Raw genomic sequence first — 6,541 nt, 5'->3', positions numbered from 1 at the left:
AAATTTCTTTTGGGTTGACATGTTTTGCTTGACCTAAAGGAAAAATGAGAACAGAAAGGGGAGTATAAGGGAGATATTTTGTGATGCTGAGACAAAGTACTAATTCACCCAGAAAATAGAAGAGTAAATGATTGTTCTTACTGTATTTGAAATTGATTTACTTGTTCTTACATCATCTCCCTAGCTAGCTACTACCATGAGTTTTAACTGGCAAGTGTGCCCCTTGAATGAGAGTAAAATAGGTGGAGAAACATCTGTTTTGTGAACATCTCTGGAACAGGGACTTCCATAAATTTTAAGCTTCACATTTCCCTTATTTCAATGTAAAACTGCTTTTACTTCTTGGTTTCGGGTCTCTCTTTTTTTTTTTTTTTTACCTTGGGAAAGTTTGTGTGTTTTCTCGTCCCCAAAATCCTTATATTTCTGATTTTAGATGGGATTGCTAAGTAAATTTCCTTTTAAGCAAACTTCCATTTCAAAGATTTAGTTTTACAATACCACAGATATGTACAGGTAAAAGAGTGGTATAAACTTAAAAAATTCCTGCTCTCCTCTAGAGCTAGAGTAGCTTGAACAATGATGCTAGTAAAATGTGATTGCCAGCTTCCACATCAATTGTGCCCCAATGATTTTCTGTTTGTTTGGATCACAAGACGGTATCATTTCTAATTTTATCACACTGCAGAGTCATCATCCAAGACAGTGAAGTCATACTATAGCTTTTGTGATTGCTGGAAGTTGTATTCTACAGTCAGGTGAAATATCTGGGCGTTATTAGTTGTGTTTCTCCCTCCATCCATTTGTGTTTATCCCCCCTCCCACTGCTGCCCCCATCTATTGCAGGGTTGTAAATGAAGGCAAAATCTGAGGCTGAAAGAGCTGCAAAGTTGTGTCTATAAAAGGAACTTGCCTGAAGGTTCCCTGAAAGGAATCTTCAAGGAAGGAGTCATATATGCTGGTTCTTCAGAACTAACAATGCAAAACACACCCTGTTATTCCAAGATGTGAATAAGTATACCCAGAGAGCGGAATGATTTCTCTATGGCAGCTCACCACAGTGGTTTCCTCACAAATTTAGGAATGATCTTCGCGACTCTTGTAATCGTCATCAGTACACCCTTTCTGTGGTAAAAGCTTGACATAGGCAGTGTGTTTGCTGGTGGTAGGTGGAGAAGAGAATTTGGAACCTAACATCAATAAAGAAAAGTAGTAAAGTGTAAAAAAGTAAAGAAAAGTGTAAAAATGGGTATTTATATAATTTTTACTTTTGCGTTGAATTGCTTATTAGTATCTAGTAGTATTTCTAGTTAAAGGTACTACCTAATCCATTTGAACCCACAGTCCAGTCTGGAAGAAAAAAAACCAGCTCATCTTCAGAGATGTTACAGCTTTGAAATGCATTTTGGAAAAAAACCAAAGTAATTTGAGCAAAACAAAAGGTCGCAGGAACTATACATGCTGAGTAGAAATACCTTTGAATGACATCCTCTTGCTCTTGCAAAATGAAAATTTTGAAAACACAGGTTAATGAACTGACTGTATAGTGAATTTTTTCAAAACTTACATCTAAATGTCTCTCATATCATACAAAATAATTGCTAGGAAAAAAAAGAAAAAAGCCATTTGAGGAATGTAATTTGCCAAGTTCAATGCTTTTATAATTTCTTCACAAAAAGCTGAAAATACTTAGTTCAGTATTTTCTTCTTTAAAGAGAGGAGAAGGTTAAAAATTTAGAGTTTCTTCTATCTGAAAATAAGCACAAAATTTTCTGTATTCATCTCTTGGGCATCCATCTTCATCAAGATTTTCTTCCTTTCATGAGGAATTAATGTCCTTTAATCTTTAAGAAAATTTGCAGTTCACTAATGATACACCAGAGGGCGCTGACTTACCTCTAAACAACTTCATGTAGTCATACCAAGAGGGCGCTGACTTACCTCTAAACATGTAGTCATACCACTCTCTTGGGTAAGAGGAGTTAAAATCTTGCTATTCTGGCTTTTTCAGGTTGGGTTTTATATAGAAAAGCTGCAGATAATTAAGAAAAAGGGCAACAAAGTATGTAGAGTCTGTGTGTAGAGTATGTAACACATCAGAAAAGGTGAACAACAAAGGAGAGGGACTGGATGAACTAAACAGGAAGGTAAAAGAGCAATTCAGAGAGACTAGTCCACAAATATGTGAAAGGTGAAAAATAAGGGAGGCAGAGATTAGTCATGCTGGTGGGGTGTGCAGTAGTGGTCTGAAGGAAGAAACTATTTAGGTTTGCTACCAGGAAACTTTCTTAACGGAGCACTTCGGCGACACGCTAGTCTCTTGGGATAGGGTCAACGCACCATCACAGTGGGTATTCAGGACTTCAGAGATAAGATGCCAGTGGCAAAGCCATGGTGTATAGGTTTGAGACACAGACTGGACTGGCCTCAAGTTCTTTTCAGTGTTTCTGTCTGCAGCTTTCTGGCTTCAAGTCATAAGGTGGCACTGATTTCTCTTTTGCAGTTTTGTGGGAGAGAACACAAGAGTATATATTTCACTACAAGGGTGTTTTATGCAGATAGCGTTAGATTTTATTACAAGTCAGAATCATGCTATTCGTGCTTGGGGTCACCACTAATGCTTAAGGTATCCTCTTGTTTGCATTATCGTTGCCAACTTCAGCTTCATTTCACAGTCATCACTTATATTTTTCACCTTACCATATAAGGTAGCCTCATGTCTATTTATTGCTTTGTAATACAAAGGAAGTCTGTTGCAGACAAATGCTTAGTCTGTTAGACAAAATACCTGATACTTGCCAAGTAGCATTTTCTACAATTGTGCCAATTAAAATGTGAAATTGCTACCACTTATTTGTGAACTCTCATGTTCTGGCAGTCTGGAAAGAATGCCATAACTCATCAAGATGCAGCACTGGCAGCTTTTCTACCATAGCCCTATTTTTCCTCTAGAATTTAACCTGCTCATGACCTGAGGAAATGCAATTTGATAATTTTCTCCTTCTGTGGTCTCTGTGTCAAAAGTGCCAACATACATCAGTCTGTAGATCAGCTTTGCGTGCCTGTGGAGCACATGCTGTTTCTGATCGTCAAGCATGTGCCGTTGTGCCAGACTTCCCACAAATCTCTACTGGGCAGATAGAAACAGCCATGTGGATAGAGGGACGTGGCTCATGTCCGTGCTGTGAATGATATTGCACCTTCAGGATTGCTAGGTGTCCCGTCAGCTCCAGCAAGCTTTAGCACTATCCAGTCATTAAATTGCTGGCATTGCTAGAACCCCTGACTGCTACGACAGTTTGCAGGGAACCCTGTCTGATCTGCAGCAATGTGCACCGGTGCCCTTCGTAACAAAAAGGTCAAGTTCTGAATGTCTTCATGGGGAAGGTTAGTCATGTCCTGCTTGAGGACCCTTTGGCTGGTGTGCCCCATGAGCCCTGGTCAGCTTTTCCCTCCATTTAGTCACATTTTTCCACCAGCAAAAGAGGAAAGCTTTTTCTAGTCTACAACTGAAAACAGGGTTTCTGTCCTTTTCTAAGCAGGAGATGGGAAAGGTCCCTCACAGTGCTCCCCATGGCAAAAAGCAGTTCCCTGACCTTGCTGTAGAGCTGTTCAGAAGCCACCAAAGCTTGGAAAGAGGCTGTTCTACATCCTGGTTCACCCCGCAATACTCAGAAACCAGGCGCTTACCCCAACTGCACTGCGAAAAAAAGCCGACCCCATCTCTGCAGATCAACAGCGCTGAACCCACTTTAATTCTGGCACTCCAGAGAATCACTCCATGCAGACAGTATTTTGTCCTAACCAACACGAAGCCTCTCAGAGAAAGGCGTACAACACATTTCCTGTCACGGCAGCCTCCATAGCAAGATCAAGGGCTGCCTATCCCCGTGTTAAGGCATCTGGAGGAAAAACACAAAAGAAGAAAATGAGTCCCACTAGACATTCCTAAAGGCTTTTTCTGGCCCCTGCCTTAACCAAATACGCATTTTAGCCATGTTTGACATCCTTGCCCAGATCAATGCTGAGCCAAACAGAAGCTGATTTTGGAGATGGTCTAACTATCTGCATCTTTATGCATTTGCCTGTGCAGAATATGGTGAAAAAAACCCCATTTCAGCCATCTCCAGCTCCTCTGAACTCATCTGGTTTCAAACAGGCGGGACAGAACTTGGAGAATCACAGTGGGTGATGGTAGACAAGGCTTCATGAGATGGGAGAAAGGAACAGATGGGCCATTTGGGATTACCCAGTCCAGTCTCAGTTGGGGTTTTGACCTATATCTGCAAACAGGACCCAGCCTGCGAGGGGGACAGCTCTCTGTGGGTTAGCTGTTGTGTTGGCAGCTGTCTGTAACATGGGAGCATTATAAATTAAGGATGGTGAAGGGCAGGGGCAAGAAAGCCTAACCGGGAGATGGAGTGAGGGATAAAGGGAGGAAGGAGAAAAGCAGCCTGAAGCATTGGGGAAGGTTTTCAATACAAACAACCTCACTCCGGTCTTGCTCAGCTTTTCTCCTTGCATACTCACATTTTCATTCATGTGCTTCTTTCTGCTATTGCTGAGGCAACATTAGCTGAGGATTTATCCTGGGATGCGTTTAAAGCAAGGAGAGAACGTGCAAGACCTAAAAGAGAGCTGGTTGAATGTCCCTGATCCAGACCTCCGCTGTTTTGTGCTTTAGTATCATTCTTCTTGGAATAGATACACAGACTTGCATTGCCTTATTTATTTCTTTCATTGTGAGCTCTGAAATGGGCATTTCCAGCTTTCTATGTATTTATTTCTGCTTCTATTAGCATCTCTGCAGCTCCTAGTAATGGTGAGCAGGTCTTTTACAAATTATACACCTTTTCTAACTAAGGTATAAATAGATTAAGGGATAAGAAGCAAGGCCGATAATCCTTATAATGTAGAGGGCTTGCACTTTTCACAAGCATAGTGCAATTACTGTTATTTCTAAATGATAGCATTTCACACTTTACCAATAGTCTGTAGTGTGTGGGTAAAAGTGACACCGTCTAGTAACGTTACAGCACCATACATTAAATCTTTGCTGAAACATAAAAGGGGAACTCCAATTTGTGTGTGTGAATTACTGAGTTTGCAGATTATTACCATGAATGTAAAAAACTTCCAGCACAGCATACGGTAAATACATTAGCGCTCTATTCCAGAAAGCACCATTTTCCCAAGCTATAGGTCTTGCTGACATATGCGGTGGAAAGGCCAGTTCTGCCAATTGTCTGCTTCCCTCATATCCTCCAATTTTGGTGCAAGTTTAAAGCAATATGCTTAATAGCCTTAGTCTAGTATTTTGAAAAATTGCAGTTCTGTCTATCTGTGTGGAAAGCCACATATCAGTGACATTTGCTTGGCACAGTGGATTTTGAGAAAAATGGTAAGGGAAACAGTTGGCACCGAATTTTGAGAAAAAAATGTATCAGAAAGTGTGAGTCTGTATGCAGTAAACTCACATTTTATTTGGTCATATATCACTTTGTCAGGGTTTTCAATAGCTCTTGTGGAAAATATGTGAATGAAATGCAAACCAGCTTTTACATATAGTAAGAATTTTTCCTTTAACCTAACTGGTGTTCCCACAACCTATGCCTTAAATGACATGCTGGGTAGTACAATACTGTCCTCCTGAAAGCACTCAAGTTAATTTCTCTGTCAAAGAGCCCATCCATTCACGTTTTGCAGGACATGTATGAGGCAGAGGTGGGTGTGTGTATGCATACGCTGAATGACTGGTACCCTTCCATGGATGTACGTGGACATGGTGGATCTGCATCTTCACTTGCTCGTGTAAATATTGATGCCATGGTTGCAGATTTAGGGGAAAGCTTCCCTATATCTCCAGTTCAGCTCCAATTGGAAAGTAACAAGCTGAAACCCAGCCGCAGTCCCTCTCCTTCACACCATAAATCGCAGGCAGCTAATAATAATAGTAAAGCATCAGACTGCTGAAGCCTTTTTGCACACTGGAAGAGACAGCAGCCTTTTGCGGCTCAGGAATAAGGAGTTCAGTGTCTCACTGGTGGGCTGAAATTGGCTGCTTTTGGCAGTCTTTGTAGGAATGTGTGGATGGGGCTGAAAGTCTTCTCCATGCTGGCGTATGGAAACCTCTTTGGAGTCCTTGCACAGTGGTGCCCCTGAGCTTTTCCTCCCGTAACACTCAGAGTGACTTTCCTACAGCCGATGATTAATTGTTGTAACACTTCAGCAGTGAAATCTGCTCCACGCATCTTGGCTCTGTAACTCAGACCAAGAGGTGACTTCATAAGCATTTTTCATATGTGCAAACATTTTAATGCATCGCAACATGAGCCATCTTTCTTTGGGGCAATCTTTATTTCAAGCTACTATTCCCTTAAAACTCTTACTTCATTTATTGATGATGGAGCTACAAATATTACCACTAAAGATAGAAGCTATAAAATAAATGTCACAAATATGCACACATCATATATAAACTACACACATTGAAAGATTTCTCATCATTTGCAGTGGTTAATTCATACACTGTTCTTTGAGAATC

Source organism: Eurypyga helias, unplaced genomic scaffold (assembly GCF_000690775.1).
Source record: "Eurypyga helias isolate BGI_N326 unplaced genomic scaffold, ASM69077v1 scaffold9274, whole genome shotgun sequence".
NCBI classification, from domain to species: domain Eukaryota; kingdom Metazoa; phylum Chordata; class Aves; order Eurypygiformes; family Eurypygidae; genus Eurypyga; species Eurypyga helias.
The sequence above is the reverse complement of the archived record's forward strand: the minus strand, read 5'-3'. Positions refer to the sequence as shown.